This window comes from Pinus tabuliformis, chromosome 7 (assembly GCF_031772625.1).
Source record: "Pinus tabuliformis cultivar Carrire ecotype Pingquan chromosome 7, CPIR1, whole genome shotgun sequence".
NCBI classification, from domain to species: domain Eukaryota; kingdom Viridiplantae; phylum Streptophyta; class Pinopsida; order Pinales; family Pinaceae; genus Pinus; species Pinus tabuliformis.
Genome location: NC_142293.1, coordinates 678474527 through 678499914, shown reverse-complemented (window position 1 = coordinate 678499914; position 25388 = coordinate 678474527).

Here is a 25388-nt window from a genome sequence, read left to right as displayed (position 1 = left end):
GTGATTTGGAGTTGCGTTCAACAGATTTTATCAGGTAACAAGTGCAAGGAGTAACAATGTTCAACAATTACAAGTAACCGAAGAGTTCAATGAATATAAGAGTTAACACATACAAAACAAAGTTATTGTGATGGTTTAAACGTCTTATCATATGTGCGTTTCTTCACCTTCCTAATGAAATTAAAGGTTGACCGCAACCTTCAATCATGTAGTGGACAGTGTACATAATTAACAAGATAGAAATAAATTAAACGCCATAATGGATGACCATAAAAATATGAAAATAGAAATGGATACATGTGGTGTGACTATAGGGTGCATTGAATGTTGAGATGCACTGACGTGACTAAATATTCGCAAGAATAAAAAAATGAGGATAGAATTAAAGCTCAAATCATGGCTAAGATGGATTCACAACAAAATATTACCAAAAGAAAGAAGTTAAATATATACTTGGCAACTTTTTAGAATTGCATTCCTGATATATGAAATTTAGAATAAATGATTGTTCACACATACTTGACATTACCACATATTTTATGTAATAAAATTCCATAATGGCGCGATGATCCTCCTTTATTATTGGAAAGGTAAGACAAGATAACAAAGTTCTTATAAGGTGATTTCATATATACTCCAATACCACAGGCATGGCCTCTACTGCCAACAGGCATCCATAGCCTCGACAGGGTTTCCTTTTACCCCGTTGATATGCCAGTATCCCATTCTACTAAAAAGGATTCATAACTTAATTTGCTTATTATCGACAAAAGGCCATTGTTCTAGCATGGTGACTAGCTAGTAACAATTCCATTCACCAGATCTTAATGAGACGAACAAGTCGGCTCGTGATGAGACCTCTTGTCCTTCGACCCAAGTGTCGAAGGCCATTACCCTCGCTTAATGAAAAAAATGGTAATGTCTCCTTATTAAGTCCTATGATCATGGTAGGTTGGCTCGTGATGAGACCTCCTATCCTTTTGGTACAATTTTCTTCTTTAATTTGATTTATTAGTAGTTTTCCCATTTTGTTATGATAAGAGATTAGTGAATGGGGTGGCTCATCAACTCTTTAAGAGTTAGGGATGGTGTAAAAAGTATTGTAATAATTATCCTTTTAGTTTGCTATTTTCTTTCCAAAATTTTATTTGTCAAGGAGATCATGGGACTTATAAGGAAGAATAAAAACCCTCTGGTGGTAATTGACGAGATATATTATGAACAGTTTATGTAATATCAGGATTGTTAAGTTTTGATGAAGTTGAGAAGTCAGGTAAAATATTCTCTTATGGTAATCATTGGGACAACATAATTTTTTCACCATGATATCAGAAAATTGTTTCAAAATTGGAACAATTTCACAGAAAAAGTGGTTAGAACTAAGAAAATAACAATCATAAGGGAACAATAGCTATGACTTAAGCGAACAACAATCGTGTCCAAAGGGAACAACAACTATGACCAAAGAGAAAACAATAGTGATAAAGGGGAACAACAAGCTGCTATGAAAGGGAACAATGGTTGCAACTAAGGGAATAGTCGTGAAGGAACAACAACTATGACCAAAGGAACAACAACTGTGATAAAAGGGAACAAAAAGTTGTAGAAAGGGAACAACATCTGCAACTAAGAGAACAATGGTGAATAACAACTATGACCAAAGGAACAACAATTGTGATAAAAGGGAACAAGAAGTTGTGATGAAATGGAAAAATAACTAAAACTAAGGGAACAATAGTGAAGGAACAACAGTTGTGACCAAATGAAAAACAACTCTAATAAAATGGAACAACAAGTTGTGATGAAAGGGAACAACGACTACAACTAAGGGAACACCAGTGAAGGAACAATAGATGTGACCAAAGGAACAACAAATGTGATAAAAGGGAACAAAAAGTTATAATGAAAGGGAACGTTGCAGCTAGGGGAACAACAGTGAAGGAACAACAACTGTGACCAAAGGAACAACAACTATGACCAAAGGAACAACAACTGTGACAAAAAGAATAACACTCCTTTCCCCTTATTCCATTATTATGATTATTATTTTTATTATTAATTTATTTTTTTTACGAAACATAAATTTCATGAAAATATATACATTATGTACAAAATGAAAGGATTTTTTAAAAAAATTCAGCTAGATGTAGTTGTGGGGTTACCTCCCCAATCAACTACGATCTGCAAATTGGAATCATTACTTATTTTATGGAAGAAAGATTCTTGTGTAAGCGACTGTTGATAGAGGCGGAGTCAGTGTCCATTAGCAAGAAAAGAGATGCCAGAACCATCAATGGTAGTCAAGGTCATTGTACTGATGTCATAGACTTTGGTAATCTCATACAGTCCTAACCATCTCGTTTGAAGTTTTCCTAGAAAATCTTGAAACCTGGAATCGTACAACAACGCTCAGTCACCTTTCTAAAAAAATTTCTTTTTTAATAAGGCGATCATGCTATTTGGCTATTTACTATTGAATAATAGTTGTACATTGCAGGTCCAATAGGTGCACCTTTTCCTGTTATAATTTTCCTGTTATAAACGTTGTTTTTGTGCTTTTTTGAAATCCAATCCAACTTCTCTTGCAGTCTTGAGAGTCTTAATCTCGAATTCAATACGAAAACTTGTATCCTTACCAAAAACAAGGTGGTGTGGTGAATAGCCAGTAGTATTGCACCACATTGTTCGAGAAGCCCATAAGGCCTCAGGAAGTTTAACTGCCCAGTTATGGAATTTTGCAGACACTTTTTTGGTCAAAATTTCCTCCATAACCTTATTGGTACTTTCCACCTATCCATTTTCTTGAGGATGGTAAGGAGAAGTGACTCTGTGCTTAATGTGGTACTTCTGTAAAGTAGCAAAAATTTTATGAGCAGTGAATTGTGACCCCCCATCTGTTATTATTTCTCTAGGTAGTCTGTATCGCACAAATAGTTCAAATAAGAAACTAATGACTACTTCTTTTGTAGCTTTTGGAAGAGCTACTACTTCCACCCATTTAGTCACATAGTCTGTACAAACCAGGATGTACGCCTTCTGATTTGATGGTGGGTTAAAGGGGCCCACAAAATCCAATGCCCATCTTTCAAAGGGTTCTATTACAAATTGCAGTTGTAGGGGAATCTCATCATTTTGAGTGGGATGACCCATTCTCTGATAGCTATCACAGTTCAAACATACTTCTTTGCATCCTTGAATATCGTGGGCCAATAATAGCCCATCTGGAGTACTTTATGCCCAGTCTTGCGATCAACGAAATGTCCACCATAGGGTTCATCACGAAAGACCCTAAGAATGTTGTAAATAACATCTTCTCTTATGCATCTATGGATTTGAAATTCAAACCCTATATGAAATAGGTAACCATCTATCTAGGAGAATCTTACACTACGCTAAACAATAAGTTTCCTATCCCAGGGTGGAAAATGTGCTGGCTTTTTTCCTGTTGCTAGGTAATTTTCCACATCATCATACCATGGTGTCTTGATTGTTACGACAAACATGTGTTCATCTCGAAATTTCTCTTCCACCAGTAAAGGATCGCTTGTTTTAAGTACTCTATATAGAAAATCTACAACGAGATTTTCATTTCTTGGGTGATCCTTTATAGTAATGTCGAACTCTTTCATAACAACAACCATCGAGTTATTCGACCATTGGTAATAGGTTTATTAGCTAGATATCTAATGGAAGAATGATAAGTATACAGGAAGACTAGATATCTCGTTATATAGTGATGAAATTTATTAATAGAATACACAACAGTTAAAAACTCTCTTTCCATCACTGTATAATTTAGATTTGTCAGTGTAAGATTCTTGCGGAAACAATAAATGGCATCAGGTTTTTTGTCTTCTGCCTATTCAAGGAAAACACCTATTGTTGTGTCTGATGCATCTGATGAAATGTGGAAGGGTAAATTCCAGTTTGGCCCTCTTAACACAGGGGCTTTTAAGACCTTCTTTTTAAGTTCTGCAAAAGCAACATCACATCTGTTAGTCCATTCGAATTCGACATTTCTTGTCAAAACATACAATGGTGCTGCTATCTTTGAAAAAATTGCTATAAATCTACAATAATAACCAGCATAGCCAAGGAAACTACGTACCTCAATTGGTGTATGAGGAGTAGGCAACATAAGAATTACCTCAATCTTTGATAAATCCACTTGAATACTTGTAGCAAAAATGTAATGTCCTGGAACTACACCTTTGGTTATTATCATATGAAATTTTTCATGGCTAAGGCATAATCTGGTAGTAATGCATCGTTTAAGAACTTTTTCTAAATTCTGTAAGGCTTGGTCAAACTCATTACCATATGGAGTAAAATCATCCATGTACAGCTCAAGTCCATCACTAATTAAATCAGAAAAGATACTCAAAATTTCCCTCTGGAAGGTGGTTGGTGCATTGCACAACCCAAATGGTAAAACTCTATATGCAAACGTTCCCAAAGGGTGGGTAAATGTGGTCTTATCCTACTCTTCAGGAGAAATTTGAATTTGATTATAACCATTATCCAGAAAGGAGAAAAAATTCTTCCCAGCAAGAGTGTTAAGGACTTGATCTACAAATGGAAGAGGGAAATGCTATTTTTGTGTAGCCTTGTTCAATTCTCTATAATCCACACAAATTATTCATTTACCATTTTTCTTAGGGACGACAACTAATGGTGAAACCCACTAGCTATCTAAAATAGGATATATAAAATTAATATCCAGGAGCTTTTGCAACTCTTGCTTTACTACATCCCTAAAGCGTGGATTTAATTTTCTCTGAGGTTGTCGAATAGCACGAGCATATTTTTCTATATAAATGTGATGGGTACATAGTTTTGGATTGATGCCCTTTATGTCAGAATATTCCTAAGCAAAAGCCTGCTTATATTTTTGGAGAATCTGAATTAACTTTTTACGTTGTTGGTCATCCATATCGGCATTAATATTCCTTTTTTTACCAGGTTCAATTTCGATGGGAACGCTATTATGGACAATAATCGTAGGTATATGGTCATTATTAAAAACTTCTAGTGGATCTTCTTGGGCCTCATTACCAAGCATGGATTTTAGCATTTGATATGTTGGATTTCCAATAGTAGAATGTTTGTTAATAAAGCCATTAATTATATCATCCTCGGTTTGGATTTTAAATGCAAGAGCTTCATCCAAGATAAGAGGAGAATGTAGATTTTCCTCTTGATATTTAGGTGGAAACAATTGGTAATTTTTATAGGTAGGTTGGGTTTTGAAGGCGGGTATAGGCCAATATTTTTACAATAATTCCTTTTGTAATTGTCATATTCCCTGTCTGACATCCTATTTATGCATCTGCAGTTTCCAACCATGGTCTCCCTAATATCATAGGATGCCCATCCAGTCTATTTCTAGGATTGATAACCAAAAAGTCCATTGGGTACTCCCAGGAATCTACAAAAATGATAGCATCTTCTAGAGTGCCCTCTGGTTTGACTACCAATCTATCAGCTAGTTCCAACATAGTGGAAGTTGGTTTTAATGTTGTGATCCTAAGGATACCAAAATTTTCTAAAGTCGAGATGTTTATAGCAACTCCTAAGTCCACCAAGGTATTTGGGAAATTGTGACCTTGACTTTGAACAGTGACTACTGGATTCCCATGGTCATCATATTTGGCAGGTATCTGTTTCCCTAAGATAAGTTCAGAGAGTGTCCCTATGACATGGACTATAGGAGGGTCTTTTGGTTTCCTCCCAAGATTTTTGACACACAATTCTTTAATCGTTTTAGCATAAATTTAAACATCTCATATAGCCTAGAGGAGTGGGATTTGCATGCATAATTTTTTTAATTCCCCTACGAGATCAAAATCAGAATAGACTGGTGGTTTAATCACAATGAGTCTTCCAGGGAATGGAGTATAAACTATAGCTTTAATGGGGTCTTCTTGTTTAATTGACACATCAAGTGCCTCTATTTCAGAAACAACTACAGTCAGAGAAATATGTTCTGCCAAAGGCTACTCTTCGATGGGGTTTTCATTATCTTCCCATTCTTGATTGACTTTATTATCTTCTAGAAAGATAACTTGTCTAGATCTCAGTTGTAACTCATTACATTCAATAGGGTTGGATTCACGATCTGAAATTTCAACGATCTCCAAATATTGGATAGGCCTATTGTTCGGATTGGGATTCAGCTGAGCAGGTAATTGAGGACATAGTGGGGGTTGAGGATTTGGGGGAAATTGAAATGGAGCTTGCAATGGTGGTTGTGACTGGGGTAGCATTCTGATAGATGGGTTGATTGGTCTCACAGGATGCTGCCAATTTTGAGGCCACATTGGTCCTTGTGTAGATGAATTTTCCCACTATGAAGGATATGGATTGTTTGGTGGATTTTGCCATGAAGGTGTAGAATACTATTGATTTGGCCACACAGATCCAGTGAATGGTTGATTTACCTACAGTGGTGTAGAGTATGGTTGAGATTTCCAAGTTGGATTAAAATATTGTTGGCCCTTCCATGTTGATCCATGAATCTGTTGTTGATCATATTGTCTAGAATAAAACAGAGAAGCATCATGCATCAATCCTAAAGGGCGGGTCTGCCACTGTTGTCGTTGTGTCATAAGATACATTGGCTCTAGATCTTCCTCAGCTTATTTTAATACAAATTTTATTCTATGGAGTGAGGGACATCGCTATGTCAAATGATCTTTAGTGCAAATAGCAAATGTTCAAATCATATCCAATGGACACTCTCTGTGGTTGTGCTTCTTTCGACAACGAGGAAAGAAAATAGCCAGAGCTTGTTCTGATTCAGCCTATTTTTGCTTGACCTATAGGAAATCCAATTGTGTAGTTAATGCGCTTAAACTATCAGTTCTAAAATCTTCTAAAAGATTGTCGATCTCTGCTCGATTTACACCTCCGTCTGCAACCTTACTATCTTGCTGAGAGGATCTCGAATTCCAGATCTGGTTCATGTACTTCCTCATAAGCACCTGATACACAATTTAATAATATAATCATAATCTTCCTTGAAAATATCACCTCGTCCCATTAAATTAAGTTTCTTTATCCACTCATATTTCATGCCCTTAATTAAAGAAGTTTTCAATACTTCTTTGGGTAAAGTGTTGTAAGGTGATATTTTCAAGTTATATTGAAATCTTTCAACGTATTCTTCTAAAGTCTCACCATATTTTTCCATTAAAAAATTTCCTCTCTTAAGTCCATAGATCGGCAATAATCCTGATATTTGGTAAGGAAATCATTTTTCATTTCATCCCATGAATTTATAGTACCACCTCCTAGTCCCATAAACCAACATAGATTTGGTCCCTTCAAGGTAGAAGGAAACAATTTTAATTTTTGTGGGTTAGTGGTATAATCATAACCTCGACATAGGACATCGAACTCAAATAAGAATGCATCAGGGTCTTAAGAGGTCATTCCATGAAAATTTGGGATATTTTGTAATGGAATGGCTTCCATGGGCACATTAGTTAGTGGATCGACTATAGGGTATTCTATGGTCAAGGTTTGTGTTTATGGTGTTGCATTCTCCATTTGGTCAAGAATATGCCAGTAGCCTTTAGGGATTCCGTGATCAGGAGGTACTATATGAGAATGAGGAATTTTGCTAATGTTAGACCCTTGAATGGATCTCACAACACTATTCAAGTCAGGGATTTCAGGTGCTTTCCCTACAATAGGGGTTGCAAGAGGTTCAGGTTCGACAAATATTGGGTTTGTTTCAGCAGATTGTGGGTCTACTTCACTTGTTTCACCTTCCCCCTCTTTTAAATTACAAGAATTCCCCTCAAATTTACTAGAAGGACTGAGGTGTCTAATGGGTATATCTTGAAAAATTCATTCAGATCCTTCAGTATTATCATGAATCTTAGCATGAGCTATCATAGATGATCATGCCACTCAAGGGGTAATAGTAGAGCCCTTCCCGGATATTGTTCAGGGACCTACCAAAGCTTGAGATTCATATTTTTGAATAATTTCATCTATGAAGGTCACTCTTCCAAGGCCAGAATGACCTTTAGTTTCGATGGTTTTTGAAATGGGTTTTGATTATATAAGTTCCTAAATTACAATCCTATGCTTTTTCCTAGTCATACAAACTAAACAATTCCAAAAGTATCGGCTAAGGGTAGGTACTAGCACAAGATTTTTACTTGGTGCATGCATATGTTCTTACCTTCCATATTTAATATCCAATCCCACAAGGATACATCTAAACACTTCTTTGACAACCTTCTTGGCAATGGTGCCAAAATGTTGGGCACTGAGTTGTTCCTAAAGAATCAACTTAAACTTCTACACATTAAATTGTCAACCTGGGATTTTGTCTTTTTATTGCAAGGTTGTCCACACAGTTGGTGAAAGGGTAGTGTTGAGATTATCTTGGTCTAGGTGAAACTAATAAGAAGAAAATATTGAAAAATGGAAGGAACAATAAAATATTTACTAGAAGAATACTCGCTTTCTACCTCTAAACTACAATCAAACTAATAACATAAATAAATTGTTAAGTTCCTATTCGGGAATCATAGAGAAATTCAAGTTGTTTCCTAGGGAACGATAACTGTGATAAAGGAACTGAAATGCATCTATCAGAAAAACGCTAAGTATTTGAAGCTAACAATTCACACTTGCTACGGATAACAATAACAAAAGATAACGCTATAAAGTAAATATCATTTAACATTATTCACTACAATTTATTGTAAACAGTAACAATAAATATGGAAAACAATGATTTAATCTAAGAAATGATTAATCATTAAAAATATAAAAGTAAGATGCAATAATAATACAGAGGAAGACAATATTCATCCCAAGACTGGGCCCACAGTCACTAGAATTTAACTGCCTTGTAGTTAACTCAATGCACTATATTAAAACTGAATCACTGAAATATCCATTAATATGCAATAGTAAATTACAAGAGAAGTCTGTAAAAACTCAAGAAAATATATTTCTCCAGTATCATTTTACAAATAACAGGGATAATTAACTATGTTACTAGAGTTTAATCCTACTTTTATATTACAAAATAATCCTAAATCGAAATGATAAAGATATCCTGAGAATCGGGACATTCTTCCGATTCTCGGGATGCTTAATTCAAGCGGTGAAATCTGCAACATATTCCTTAGAATAATAGGTCATGATCCTCTTTTCAACCATCTCGTGCATATAAGGCATTGATCCATGGTCAACATGTCACAAATAAACTGAACTATTTCCTCATGGCTCGACCTTCTGATGAGCCCCAAAAATGTACAATTATTTGGGCTCATTCAACCTCCTAATTTGACTTAGTCCACCATTCTCATTTGTTTATTGCATGTTTTTGATTATTTTTATGTTAATAGAGTGAATTTGGTTAGTCATTATTCCAACAAGTCTAATGGGTGCTTTGTGTAGCCTTTTTGGTCAACTTGGAGACAAATTTGAAGGTCTTAATGAGCACTTGGCAGCCAAATTCGTGGGAGAACAAGCTAGAGGATTTGTAGGAAGGTGTCCCCCTCATTTATGGGCGCTTACCTCGAATTCTCCACCATCAGCTCGGAGTTCAAGGGCCACCGAATCAATCAGCTCAAGGGCAGCCAAGCAAGTCAAGTTGGACTGCTATTAACTACAAGTCTTGGGCAGCCAAGTCCCTAAATTTTAGGAGGACTGTTGGGTCCTCAAATTGTATAAATAAGAGGGCTTAAGACCTCATTTCAGTTAGTCATTTTAGGGAGCTAGTTGGTAGTCATTTTTGTAGCTAGTAGTTAGTCAATTTGGTTTTGCTCTTTGTAAGCCAGTTTTGGCATGACATTAGACTTTTGATTATGAATAAAGGCAAGCAGATTTGGTTCTAATTCTGAGTTTTTAAGGGAGCTATAGCTCTCAGGTTAGGGCCCAACCTGAGAGCAATAGATCTCCTCTTCTTGTAGTGTTATTTACCTTTCTTTCCAGTATTGTGTTTCCTTGGTTTGATATGCACTTCAAAAAAAATACAGTTTGCTGATTTGATTTGGTTAATGAGAATTGCGTAGAATCAGTTTATGGTTAATTCACTTTCAGTTGTTTAGATCAGATAGGAGAGTTGTAATTCATTGGAGCTCCAGAAAAGGTTGAAAGGACTTCACTGCCATCTCTATTTGGAGATTGGGGTGTAGTCTGTCCCAACCACACAAAAAACGCAGTCTTCTTACGTTCATGCAAGCTGCAACATAGTTACCTTAATCATAGATCCATCCATGCACTCTGATCTTAAGCATTACTTCTTCATTTCACTTCCATGCACGAGTTTCCTTCACAATTTACATTGTTGTTCATTGATTTTATATCATAGGTAGCATAGGTTAATGAGTTCTCGTTTTTGGTGACATTCATAAGCAATTTGTTTCATTTACACTGCTCCATATCCTTCTACTTCCTTTTTCTTCTTCTTAACCTCTCCTAAAGCCATCTAATCGACCTCTGTTCAGTTCAATCACTTTCCAACTCTTTCATTGCCCACGTAGCTTCATTGTCTTGACCTTTCGTTGATCCCATCCTTCTATCCACCAACCACTTCATGCACTCTTCCTCCACCATATTTCTCTGCCCCTGAGCCATCACCAGCTCCATCTCCATCGTACCTATCCTCCCACACCACTCCAACACTTCACCATCTCCCAAAACTTCCACGGCCAAACATCCTGTAGAATTGCACAGACTTCCTGTAGAAACCCCTGAGTTTCCTGTAGGATCCCCTGCAGACTTCCTGTAGAAGCCTGCAAACTCGGTTGCTGAGCATCCAAACGTGGTAGACTTCTGTGGACTGATGCTAGAGACCCTCTGGGACCTCCCCTAGCCATCCTGACCTTTCCCATGCTTTCCTTCCATTCAAACCGCTCCTGCACAACCAAACCCTAATCAAAAGCATCATCACAATAAATCCAACCACTTAATGAAAAAATACAAAACATGTCTTTTCAGATGCAAGTAGCTTAGATGCATGTATTTCAGTTCACTGCAAGTAATGGCATTATTGGTAGTGGTTTCATTCACAGTTTTGCATAGTTAGGGTCTAGCTAGTCAAATTAGGGTTTACTAGGGTTTCCATGCTTTGTTGGCTTTCAGTTTCTTTTTGCAAATAGACTAGTCTCCTTTGAGTTAGCTTTCGTCCATCATTCATAAAGCTTCTTCTGTGAGCCTATAGAAGTTGGCTTGAGCCCTAGCGGACTTGTGCCAGCTGACCAAGTGACAGCTGTGACAAGAGCTAGTACTTGTGCATACAGCACCGTCGCTTCCAAGTTTGTACGAACTACCGGGTTGATAAAATTAGAGATAGGAAGCTCCAGGAGTTGTAGCATTATTGCTACAATACTGGAGCCCACCACCTTCCTCAACTATTCAAGGAACAACAATCAGCATTAGATATTTCATGTCTGGATATCAACCCAAATCTTGAGTTAATGACAACTTCAAGATTCAAATCGATTCACTAATGAGATAAAATAAAAAAATAGTTATTAACTCCTTCATGAACTCTTTATCATTCAAATCATTATAATATATGCTCAAAAGGCTTGAAAAACTCACTATAAACTAAGGAAATAAGGTGAAGAATTATACCAATTCTAAGGCCCAATACCCACTCCTTCACAATAACCCGATCTCCCTTTCACCTTTGACGACCATATATTTGCACTTTTTCCACTGGAAAAATCGTAATTTTATTCATTTTGAGTAAAATTACATGTTATAGATGCTGTAATAGCATATGCTGTAACAAAACTTGTCCTGCTAAGATCAAGAGCTAATAATCAATCAACAGTCTATCTAGGCTTTCCTACCCTTCTTTTTTTCCACTTTCCGCCAGCCTTCATTGTTAGGTGGAGCTATTACAATAATCATTTGTGCTTCATTTGTGGCAGCCATGATGTCTTTTTCAGAATCTGAGCTTGTTGTAGAGTATGCTCGCTTGCTGCCTCCAATTTCCTATCCGGGGTTCTCATATTGCTGTTGTGGGTTGCTTGCATTTGGATCTGTTGCATCTTCAATCAGATTTTCATTATTCTGTAGGTGGTGCGGATAGCTTTCTTTGCTGATTTCTGGATTATTCCTTCCGTCTTTGTCTTCTTGAAGTATACTGGTGGTTTCTGCATTTTTTTCCTCTTCTATATCCTCTAACCATGTGGCTGTAAATTGCCATCCTTTCGGCTTTGGTGGTTGTCTCCTTTTCCTATCTTTTTTGTTTTGTGGGCATGCACTCTGTAGATGACCAGTTTGTCGACATATGCGGCAGCGGAAGGCAGTGTTTTCATAATCCAGTGGTTGTGCCCATTGCTTTCCATTATGGATTAGGAGAATGTGATCTGGTAGGCCTTGACTGAGGTCTACCTCCACACAGATCCTGGCGAAAGTGTAGATATCCTTGGATAGGCGCTCATTGTCTACTTTTAAAAATGTCCCCAAGGTGTTGCCGATTCCTTCCAATACTTTGTAGTGCCAAAAGTGTATAGGTAAGTTAAATAATTTTACCCAGACTGGCATTTTGGAGACCACCATGCTGTTTGGATCGAAATCCGGGAACCAAGATTTCATGAAAAGGCCAGTGTTTCCCCAAAACCATGGTCCCTCGTTCAAAGCATATTCTTTGTCCTTTATGGTGTCAAATTTGACAATAAAGAATCCCTTTGAACAGAGATGGATATCACAGTTTTCTGTCCATATGGAGTAAATCCATTGATGAAGGGCTTCTGGTTTGGGTCAAAATCCATTGAACCTGCATATCACTGCTTTAGTTGAATAATCAGCATGTATTTCATTTACCTCTGGTATGGAGATTGTTAATGCAGGGTTCTGTGTTGTCTGCTCAACAATGTAGGCCCCTGGTGTTGTAGCTTGCTGTTCTGGTTTCTTTTGTGGTTCCATCTTCCCTTTGACTGCATCTTTGAAGGAAGCAGGTCCTTTTGAACTTGAGTCGGAGCAGCCTCCGCGCAATCTTGTGCTGAGACAGATGGTTGAGTCATTTCCTATACCGTATTCCATTAGCTTGCACTCCTCCTGCAGTACTTTCCCTGCGTAGAGGAGTAGTTGTTTGCATGGTGGGATTCCAGTCTTTTCTTGTATCCTCTGTTTGAGGGTTTTTGTTGCCTCCCATTTCCCTATTTCGATGCATATTGTGTTCCCTCCCATGGATCTAATAAAGAGAGAACTTTTTCTATCTTCAATCAGCTTTTCCGGTGAGTGTGTTTCCAGATCTGACCAGAATAGGGGTAGATCTGCTCTACAGAGATCTAGATCGGAGGGCCCATGACCCGATCTGTGCACAATGCTGCTGATCGATGAATATGATGCCCAATCTGGGCTCAGCGGTGGTTGTTTGGACATATGGAAGACACGATCTGCATGATAATTCAAATCTGAGTTCTGACCTGAAAAGGGCTTAATAATTTCTTCATACCTTTTGCTTTGTCGGCGATCTACCGTCCTGAGATCTCCATTCTGACTCGAGACAGCACCCTCCGATGCAGTTGCTGCCACAGAGCGGACTTTCAATGGCTCGATCCTTCTGGATTTCGTAGGTAGAGCCGTCCCTGTTGGGCCTATCGGGGGTTTATCAGCAGTATTCGCTGTCTTTTGTAGCAGATCCGTCCGGATTTTCACTTCAACACTTCTTTTAACCTTTGACTTCAGCGAAAAACGTGATACCCTTGCTCTCGGCCGAGCAAAGTTGATCAATACCCATCAAGATGGTTTAGAATTCTTACTTTGGGAAACTCCAGAGGTTTGACAGGCGTGGGTGAGAGCCATTTCCTTCGCAGGTTCGATCTCGGGTCGCCGCAGCAGCCTCAAATTACACATGTCTCTTCCTTACCATATATTTGCACTTATTTAAATGAGTTGGGAAATAAATCAGGGGATTATTTTAATATAATAAATATATAGCACAGGTCCCCCCCTCTTGACATATCATTTTTAATATATCTTTTTCATTGGTCCTCACGACTTATTTACCAAATCAACTCAGCTTTCTCTATCTCAAAGCGATTTTGATTGCATTGTATTTGAATAGGCCAAGAATGGATGTCTTGGGCTAGCTCAACTCTAACGCATTATTGTAGGTCCCACTCTCATGTCAATCTACGTTCATCTATTGGTCTGACCCATTTTTTATTTGCCAGGTTATCTCACTCCAAAACATCCTGGGCTATTCTATTTTGTGATATTGCTTTTCCTTTCAGTATTTAGCCCCCAGGATGAAGTGAAATACCACAAAAATATCCAACTCACACTTCCATCCAATCAAGCTCCACTTCACCATCATTTCTTGTACATTTTTCCTATACACTCAAATAAATTTTGGTACTTACCACATTTAGTGTAAATATATCACATGGATTAAGCCTGGACTTTACCATTTCAAAAAGTCATTTCCTCTTTTTTGCTTGGATTGCAGTTATGTGGTTGATTTGTTTGTTAACGTCTGCTCCTTTCTTTCATTTACAAAAATCTCTAGCGAACCCTAAACATACTGAAATGGAAAAGCTAAAGAAAAAGACACCTTTACAAAAACCAACATGTCATTTTGTAGAAACCAATGATGAAAATCTTGCAGATTCATTTTGGTTTTCAGACATTGTGTGCGCCATGTACTCAGGAGTTTCCTTCTGGAATGCAATGTACAAGATATTTAAAGAGGAGATTCCTACAAAGGATTTCTAGCAGCTAATAGTGGAAACATTAGAGCAAGGAGGAAGCAAAACTTTTGAACTAACATCAAATATGCTACCAAGTTTTATTTGCACATAATTGTTGCATAACCAAGCCTCCTTCCCTACACAGATATGATCCACTAGGTGGTTGAAAATGTGGATATAATAGAAATGAAATTCATTATTTATCAGGGAATAGTTATTGGCTCATTTAAAGTGAAACATCTTCATGGTATGTATCATTTTCTTGAGCCCCAACTTACATACAATACACAATTTTTTCAAGGATTTGTGAAGGAAGAATGTGATGATAAGGAAAAGGACCTCCCAAATGTAATTAAAGAATGGAAAAGATACCCCTGTAAACATAAAGCCCGGGCTAATGATCTATATTATATTTCATCCTTGAATCCCCCTTTTTGCTACATGGTCACAATGCTCTGCAAACTCTTTACTTATCAAAATGTTTCCCAATTCCCTAGGAAATGGGTCCCTCTTATCTAATGCGTAGTTGATGGTTATAGTCTCAATTGGGCCCAAATCCTATCAAGTAACCTTTTAAAACACATTATCCATTTTCATTCCATGCAAAGGGAAACTCACAACCCTCCATTTTACATGCCATCTTATGTTATGGATGCCATCCTTTTCTCTTTGGACTTTCCAACTATGGGCTGAAAATATGTTGGAAGTACTCGGGGGGGTTAATCAATATTTCTTTTACAATTGTTATTTTATGCCTATTAAGATCACTTAATAAACCAGAACACAAAATGTACAACAAAATAATAATTTTATTAACAATAATGACAAGGACTCCAATCAAGTACAATGATACTTTAGTGCTCTAGCCCTAGATGAAGACTCCAATATTCAAATCAACCAGGATCCAAACTATAGTATACCAATGTTCAACTCAGTCTTCGTAGGACTCTAATCCTCTTAAAAATTTTAGGCTCTAACTTGGTTTTCACAAGGTTTCAACCTTGTGTGAGGAATCCAATCCTCTAGGGCTCCAACCCTCTCAATTTGGTTCAGTTATTCAAGGCGGTAGCTCAAGACTTCCAAATTATTTCTTCAACAAGTCCTAAATAAAATCACAATGTCTTCAAAGAATGTCTCCAATGTGTTTCTCCTCAAGTCCTTTTTAATTTGGCTCTGTGAAAGTTTCTCCAAGCCTTCCCTATCATCAACTTCAACACTATTTCTCCATTCTCAAAAATTTCTTCACAAGGGCTCCATAAATGACTACTTCAAGTGATCTTCAATAATGCTACTTCAAAAATATATTCAAGAGATTTAAATACTTCATCAAATAAGGATGCTTCATATGGATGACAAAACTAGTGCTACAAAAGATCTTTCTACTGTTTGTTCCAAATAAGATGTTCAACACAAGATAAGTTGCTTCTTCATAAATGACTACTTCAACAATGTTGCTTCAATTAGGGCTTTTTTAATATACTCCAACTACTAGTCTTTTTCAAGAGAAAGCCCAAACCCTTTCTCTCAAGTTTTAACTAAATAGATGCTCCAAGTTTGCAAGACTTCAATTCAACCAACTAATATAAGGATCAGTTCCATAGTCCATAGATAAAGTTCCAAATTTTCCAAACATAGTTGTTCCGAGACATGCACAAAAGGTCCTATCCAAAGTGTGCTCCAAGGTATTCTACTATTTTTCTCCAAATATTTCTTCAAATAAGCCAAAAAAAATGTCCTTAATAATTCAATTATTTCACTTAGGCTTCTCTAAAACGATGTCCAAAAGGCTATTCTCAAGAATACCAAAACTAAAATTCGTGCTTCAATCCTTTTTACATAGTCCTCAAGTCCATAGTTACATGTCTAAGTATATTCTCTGTTATAGATCCAAGCTTCAAAAATTAATGGTCTCACAAGGACGAGATTTAGGGGCTAAGGGTCTCTACTACAGGTTAAGACTATTAAAATATGCCCACAAGTCTGAGCTCTTCAAAAGTCTAAACCTAACCACAAGTCCAAGAAACTTCCTTTACAGACTTGAGGTTCTTTAAGTTCTATCCAAAACTAACAAATTTCAGATTCTTCACTAGTCCAAGCCTTCATAAATTTTCAAGTATTAGAGGAATATTCTCTACACCACAGGTTGAGGTTTCAAAGACCCAATATACTCTTCTTTCCATAGGGTCAGGACCTTGTTTCCCTAAGGCCAATAATATGTTGCACAAGTTCGAAGGTTTGAGATCTTCAGCATGTCTGAGAGTTATAGATTGCAATGGATAGTGATCTTTGTTCACAGATCCTGAGTGAGAGGGCCTAGTTTGAACCTGAAAAAGGAGGTTTTGTTCACAAATTTTACCAATCTAGGCTACAACAAAAGAATATTTTTGCTTCACAAGTTTTCCACGGGCAGACAAAGATATAACACAAAAAATTCACCAATACTTGCCTAAAAAGTAGTCTATAGTTTTGGTCTCCCATGGGTCTAAAGATAGTGTCTCATAGTTTTGTCATCCAAAAACCAATCCAAAAAAAATGCCTAACAACAGATTCATCCAACAGAAGGTCCAAAACAATATTTGTCCTTTTTCCTCTTTTAGTTCACGAATTGTGAACTCCTCTCCTTGCTCTACTGTGCAATTCTTCTTGTGTGAACCGAGTTGGATGAATGAAATGATGAGTCCAAGTTTATATTTATACACTTTTGACCTTATTACGAAGAGACACAACTCTTAGAGGACGATCTGACTTGTACATGTAGTTTTAGGTTAGCTTGGTTCAAAAATATATTATTACGACTTGTAAAATCATTTTCTCTCAAACTATACGGACCTAGGAGACAAGCAAATGTTCGTTGGAAAGAGGATATTGGCCTCTACAATCTAGTGTAAGAATATTCCCAAGACATTATCTCTATTATCAATGATATATTTTTTTTCATGAGAATGTATTTCATGGAAACCCTATTTGAGGGTTTCTTTCATGTAGCTAGGGTTTCATTACTAGGGCTTCTTCCATATGTGACCTTGATCCATTGAACCTTGCTCTAAAAAAGATAGGGTTTCTTATTTATAGACCTAAGGCTCCTTCCATATGTTTTCATTCATCATTCTTCAACAATTCTAATGCTTTCCAATCTTTTACCAACCTTCTAGGGCTTTCCAACCTACACCATAATGCTTGAACAATGCTAGAGATTCATATAAGTTCTCCATCCATTTGTATGCTAGGGGTTCTTCCATGCTAAGGATTATTTTATGGAATCCTAAACACGGGGCATGCTTCAACAATTTCGGACATCATATTTAAATTAATGACAACCTTTATCTAGCAAACTCTCCCTTTGTTATTGATGGCAATACTTCTTCCCTTTCATAATTCTCTCCCCCTTTGACAGCAATGGAAAATGGGGTGCGTTTCCTTACATTATCTTTCCATTAAGTGCTCCCCCTGTAATTTATTCCCCCTATCTTTATCAATGACAAATCCCCATGATAGTATGTTTCTTTCCTTGTCAACGTGTTTTTTTTTCATAGAGTTGCTCCACCTAGTATGCATGATCTTCATATTTGATCTACAACAAGGATTGATGTATTGAAAATTCAAGGGGCATTCAAAATCTTCCTTTTCTAGTTCAACATGCTTCCTTCTCCAAACCTTTGTGACTCTTTTTTCCATGCTTAGTTGATGATCCTCTGCATTATGCAGAATCTATGATTGTGGATAGAAGGATCTTCCCTAGGCCTGGTGAACTGACCTAGGACAACAAAAATACAAGGGGACTACTATTTTCCTTGAAGTAAATAGATAAAGGGATGAAGCCTACCTGGAATATGTTGTATGATTATCTCCTTCCTTGGCTTGAATGATCCAATCCTATCTCTGATCACTATTGTTAGAACCTACACAGTCCGATAGCACAAGCCAACGATCCATGGAATCTATGTAGAATCATCTAATCACTTTATTCAATAGATCAACATACTATTGAAATATATGAAACCATAACATCATATATAGGAAAACAAATAACTCTTTGCATTAATATAAATGGAGTGAGTTACAACAAAAAATAGGTGTTTATCATGTAAAAGAGCTCCTCCAAGTTGACTTGTCCTTTCTTTCTCACAAAGTGTGCCTCTAATCACCCTAATGCATGGAAACATATCACTCACATCAACAACATAAGGGTATAATCACTCTCCAAAATCCAACCCCTTGCCTATGGATGGTAGTAAATATATTGGTGAAGGAGGTAGTTCATGAATTCTTATCTGTTTACTAATTAGGGCTTGAGATCCACTCTTGATGGGAGGATAAGCTCAAGGGATAAGGGACGAAAAATCCAAGGTAGGATAGGATAGAATTGGAGACTTATATCTGAGGTAAATGGTTGCAACAAATCCTAGAAGCTTCTGGAAGAAGAGGCTTCATGATTCTCTCTCTTTTTTCTAAATTTATAGAACCAATACAGGAGCATAGTGGAGAAACTTGTAGGTGATCAACGCAAGCCATAGTGGAGCAGTCTAGTAGTCAAAACTGTCCAGTAGGAGGCTAGGGAGCATTGGTCCTTAAAATGTCTTAAACAAGGTGTTTTCAGGCAGAAAATCAGAGATTATAATCAGTCATGGTTAGGGATTTGTGCAAGGATGATGAGAAGGAGGTCAAAGGATGTTGATTGATCCAATTGAAGTTGATTGATCCAATTGAAGGCCTATTGACCATAGGTGAAAAAACGACCTATAACAGATTTCCCCCTAAAGCGCAAAGTCAAGAATGATAGCTAATGACTGAAGTGCTTTACCTTATGACGAGTTGGGATCAAGAAAAACAAACAAGATCATCATCTGTTATAATACGTTTTCATCATGATATATTTGCTGAGGGAGGCATACCCATACTCATCACATAAGCTAATAATTACATGTGCAATGACCAAAAGACATGTCCACAGATGATTGATGATGGACCCATGACTAGATGAATGTATGTATTATCATAGCCATCATACATTGTGATCTTTTACTACTCCTAAAATCATAGTCAAGATGGATGAAACTAGATCTGGGGTCTTCTATCTTGTTCACACAACCAGCCAATGTACTAGTCTAACCATGTGTATCAATGAGTTGGAGTCGAACATGGTAGACACCATCTAATTACCGGCCAATGATGTAAGCCATTAAAAAATGTAAGAGAAACCATCGATGATGTTACTGGCTCTCAAGGTACTCTAGTACAATCCATACGGTGTGAATAAATGAGTTGATGTTGAACACCACACATAATATATTGGCCGAAGGCTAATGATGTAAACATGTTGTTGATGGGCCTCTAAATTAGACATAAATTAAGGCCCATGCCTCTAAATTAAACATAAATTAAGGCCCATCTAACCATCCTTCAACATATTAAACCTTTCTTTTTGCATTAGATAATGTATTTTTAACTTTAATATGTTCATTAGGAAGGTTTATGAATAATTGCATATTTGTGCCTAATATTATTTATTTTTGTGGAATATTATGAGAATATTGGGCAGATTATGAAGATTTGGAGGAGGAGATAATTTAGGGACTTTCTCCCTACTATAGGAGGATCAATATTAAATAATAAATCAACAAATATATTATGGAATTATGGCACAGATTGTGGAACTCCAATGATTGAGAAAATCTAGGAATGTGTTCCCTACCATTTAATGCAGATTCCTAGTATTGGGAACCAGATCCACTAATCAAGGGATTTTGGTGGGGAAAGTTTCCTTCTTTCATGGGAAATGATTCCTAATCATTTTGTATAAGTACAAAGTTGAATTTTCCTGTAGGGGTGGATTTTTATTAGTCTTATTGTGGAGAGAACTCATATTTTTGCAGCTTCACTATCATTTATTGCAGGGATGTAATTGTATTGTCGAAAATAATGAATATTGGTGTCATGTTCAGATTCTAAATCTTGTTCTCCTCCATAGGACTCTAATTTTCTTTGTGCTTGGCCATCCTAGGAGACTCAGAGCCCTTTTGTACCATTTGTTTTTATTCTTTTCATTTCTTATTCACATGCATCTCTTGTTCCCGTTTCTTTCTATTTTTGCATTTAGTATTAATGATTTCTTGTTGTAGGATTGGTTTAAATGGTTAATGTAAGTTATTTTGCAAGTTCAAAAGCATAGTTTCATCCTTGGAAAAGATTTGGAAGGTCATAGTAATCATTGAGTTGCTTGGATTAGTTTGCTTATTCCCAAATCTAGATTTCTAGAACTCCTTTGTGGCAAATAGTAGCAAATTTATACTATTTTTTAGAGCATGCTAACGAGATTCAATCAAGTTGATTCCACTTGAATTAGATCAAAAAAACATTATAGTTAATAAAAAAAATTACCCCATTGCATTTTCACTTGATTAGGTTAGGCATTTGATAGATTTACTAGCTCACTAGTTCTCAAATTTCTGGATTTTAGACTAGTAATTTTCTGTTATTTAATAAATCTTTCCCATGTATAGATGAATTTGTGGATAGATGTAGAAAATAATGTGTGTTGTTGTAGGATCTTCTACATTGCAGGGATACCTCATCTTGTTCACCTCATCCAAGCCTCATCCACCCATGTCGCCAAAATCCACTAAAATCTCAATCCGAATTCTTGTTTTATAAGCAAAAATTGCCATTTCCATTGAGAAAATCCACCCATATTGAAGCCCTTTCTTGAGTTATGGGTAGTGTCCACCATATCCATGCCTTATTCTTCCATTATCCACCTTTCCCAAGCTCCATTCCACCTTCTAGACCACTTCCTAAGCTTTTGGCATGTTCTTGTAATAAAACAGGGGATCCTATAGGAACTAGTACATCCTATAGGAAATCCTGTAGCAGCCTGTTTTGAGCCCGAATTGAGAAAAATCATCATTTAAGCTAGGATTAGGCCTCTACTTGACCTCCAAGCCATCAAAACCATTGTACCCCTCTTCCTCCACACCTGTCTCCCCTGCCAAAGAACAAGGAAATATTAGCATTTGCATTTATAAAATGAAAAGATAAAGAAAAATAGTTCTTTTTATTTCTTAATTAGCACATGCATGCAACAGTTAATACTCCCTAGATCAGATTCCATGCTCAGTTAGTTTAAATAATCACATGTGATAAATAGGGTTGAGTTAGGTTTCTTTTACATTTAGTTCATGATCTTTATGCAATTAGAATATGTTTCTTTCCTTGTACTTTATTTCTTGCAATAGGTTAGGGTTTCCATTTCAAGTAGTTCATTTTCTGCAATTAGTTTAGGATTTGATTTCAGTACATGCACTCCATTACATCATGAAAGCAAATGAAGGACACATTGTATGCTGCACATATAGTGTCGATACCTCTTAAGTTGGTACGAACCCTGGGTTAATAATTAAAGTTAGTAGCCTTGGCAATTGTAGCATTCTTGTCGCAATACTGAGGCTCATCAGTTGCCGAGAGTAAGGAGACTTGCCATTGATGTATGAAAGTATCAGGGTACCAAGTGGTGTTTCTAAGTCAACTTCTTGGATAATGATCTGATGTCGATAGGAAGCGACCCGTCATAGGGGGGCTTTGATGTATCCCCCATCAATGACACAAAACGAGTATGATGACTCAAGATAAAATGATCATAATGATGTTGATACGGAGTAGGATTAGAAAAGGTAGACATGGAATGAAGGCTTAAGAGTATTGTAGCATATATAAACTAAATGACTTCTCTTGAACACAACGACGACACTGAATGGAGTTAGTAGCAATGACCCAAAACCAAAAGTGGAGGCTTTGAAATGGTATGATAAACCAAAAGACAAACAGATTTCCCAATCCAACAACCACAACGATGAAGTGGAAGAGTGTTTTGTTCAAGAGTGACTCGTTGCCATTAGAAAATGGAGTACCCTATCTTCCCAATTTACCTAACCATATTGGTTGGCACCTCTTCATTTTTTAACAAGCTTGAGGAGGATAACATATGTTTGATCTATAAGTTCATCCTTCATATGAATCCCTATGATAATATTTAATGAACCCAGAGAATGAGTGGTTTAGTCTCGTCATGCATGATGATTCTATTGCTGTTTGATGTTTTAACAAGTCCAACAAAGGTATAACTCGACATATTTTCCATGTTTAGAGAGTTTGAAAAAGAGGCGGAAAAGAAAACTCTAGATGTTGTTTTTCGTAAATAGTCCCTTAAGTCCTAAAAGGTAGAAAATAATACCCAAGAGTACCTGTTAGCAATGTTCAACTAAGGTACTCCTTTTTCGTAGTTAGTTTATCTTAGTCTGGAAAAGGGTTAAACTTATACTGAGTATATGTATTTTCATTTACTTTAACGATTTCAAAAAGACAAGTGCTTGATAATATTTTTCATATTTTGAGAGTCTGAAAAGAGCTGAAAGAGGACTCCAGGGGGTTCCTTTTTCATAAGTTTACGGAGCCTGAAAAAGTGATAAAAGTGTATTCCTTGGTCAAAATATTTTGTTCAAAACATGACAAAATCTGTTAAACAATTGTCGACCTACTTAGAACATCACAAAAAGGATTAAAAATGCCTATTTCATGGTAAAAATGGGTTAGAACTAGGTCAAAACATTAAATGTGAGTAAAATAATGGAAGAAACAACCATAAATATACAAAATGACTATTGATATATACCATTTCACATTTACATTCAACAATGAGAGTTCTGAGCCCTCAATCTTCTGGAACTGATTGTGCTCAATCTAGTGGATCGTTTCATGTGTCGTAACCTCTAGGTAGGGGCTAAAAACTTTCTCTTTCAATTCATGATCCCATTTTCTGATTTCATGCAAGTTTTAGGTATTTTTGAGGGTCCGAGGGTTCAAAAAATTCACCATAGGACGAACACGGGCCTAAGGAGTAAAAAATTGCATTGCACCTTAGTGATGGTACACTGTAGGGAGGGTACAATGCTCTATATCCTCTCTTGGGGGTGTGTTGGGTGAAAATCCTAAATTTGTTTGCCAATTTCCCTTCAAAATTTCTGAATTTTGTTGTATGGAAAGGATCTTAATGATTCTCTCTTTGATGTTTCAAGTCTAGATTAGCATAAAATGGCTTTTAACTTGGAGAGAAAGAGAACATGAAGGATAGGATTTAAATGCAGTTAATGATCCTACTACCATCCAAGAACTAAAAGATTGTGGATTTTTGAACTTTTTCTGGATTCATGGTATGAGGCATCAAATGGATCTACTAGCATATCTTGTTCATGCATGGGATGTGCAAGCACAACCATTCTGATTTGGGGAACATCTTCTTGAGATTGCAGTAGAGGACATATATTTTATGACTAGTTTATCCAGGAGATGTGCCCCCATCTCTCTCCTACGTGGGAGAAGGGGTGGAGAAACAACGAAACTATATCACTAATTACTACAGACCTCGATCCAAGCCAACTAGAGATGGAAAGATCAACATAAAATATGTAACCCATCTGCCCTTAAGAACAATATTGTTCATCATTTCTAGATTGGCAGGTAGCTCAAAAATTCATGTAGCCAACAGATCATACATGCAGTATGATGTGGAGTGCTTAGAGACAACAGTCTTCAACAGTATTGGTTAATATGAAAGAACAACTTACTAAATCGAGAGAGGGAAAGTTTAAAAATTTTGGATATAATTCCATCTTAGTCTCTTTTTCCCTAGAACAGATTCCATTACTAACACCTCAGTAGATTACATTCAAACCCATTGATCTGAGGGGTACCACGGATGAGGAGGTGGATAGATCATATGTCTCGACATGCAGGTCTTTTGATGATCAGATTCTCACCAACCGTCTATGGGTGGTTGCATAGACAATTCATTATGGCCAATGATTATCCGTGCTTAGGGATGGATTTCTGCAATGACCCTAAGCTTGTGCTTCCTGAGGGTGAGAGATGGGATGTTATAGGTAAGATATTTCGACCATTTGAATTTTGAAAGTTTTACAATTTTGTTTTGTGTTTCTGATGTTTTCAACACTTAAACTATCAATTTGTTCATGAAGATATTGGGCCTGTTCAACTGATAGGTGCTTCAAATCTCCTTCAGGCAAGAGAATAGCCACAAGAAGTAGTAGAACCAACACAAATTGTTGTAGTAGGATGGGATGCACTATGAAATATAAATTTAGCTGAGATCCTAATAGAGGTGGGGAACCACATGAAGGGGTTGACCCATGGGATAGATGAGACTGCGATCAGCCAGGTTCTATTGCGACTTCAACATCACATCATCAGAGTGCCTAGTTGTCCAGGTTTTGTTGTGATTTCAACAACATGTCATCAGAGTGCCTAGTCGTATTGGTCGACTACTATGCAAGATAGCTCATGCAGTGGCTTGTTATCATGAACACTTTGATTAGCCTGCTTAGATATTTGCATGCAGTTTTGTATATGAGTCATGTGGCCATATATGTCTCAGGAACAAATTTTGTAAAACCGAACTTGATATATATATATATATATATATATATATATATATTCAGTGTTTATGTGTTCCTATTGTACCTTCAATGATGGGATGTGTATTGCAATTTATTTACATTTGTCACAAATGTCTATCTAAAACATGATTAGCAAGCACATCAGTTAATGTATTTAGATTTCTAGAAAAGTGTTCATATTGTATGAAATCGAAATTTCATTCTAGAAGGCAAACCCTTAAAAACATATGCAACATGGTAA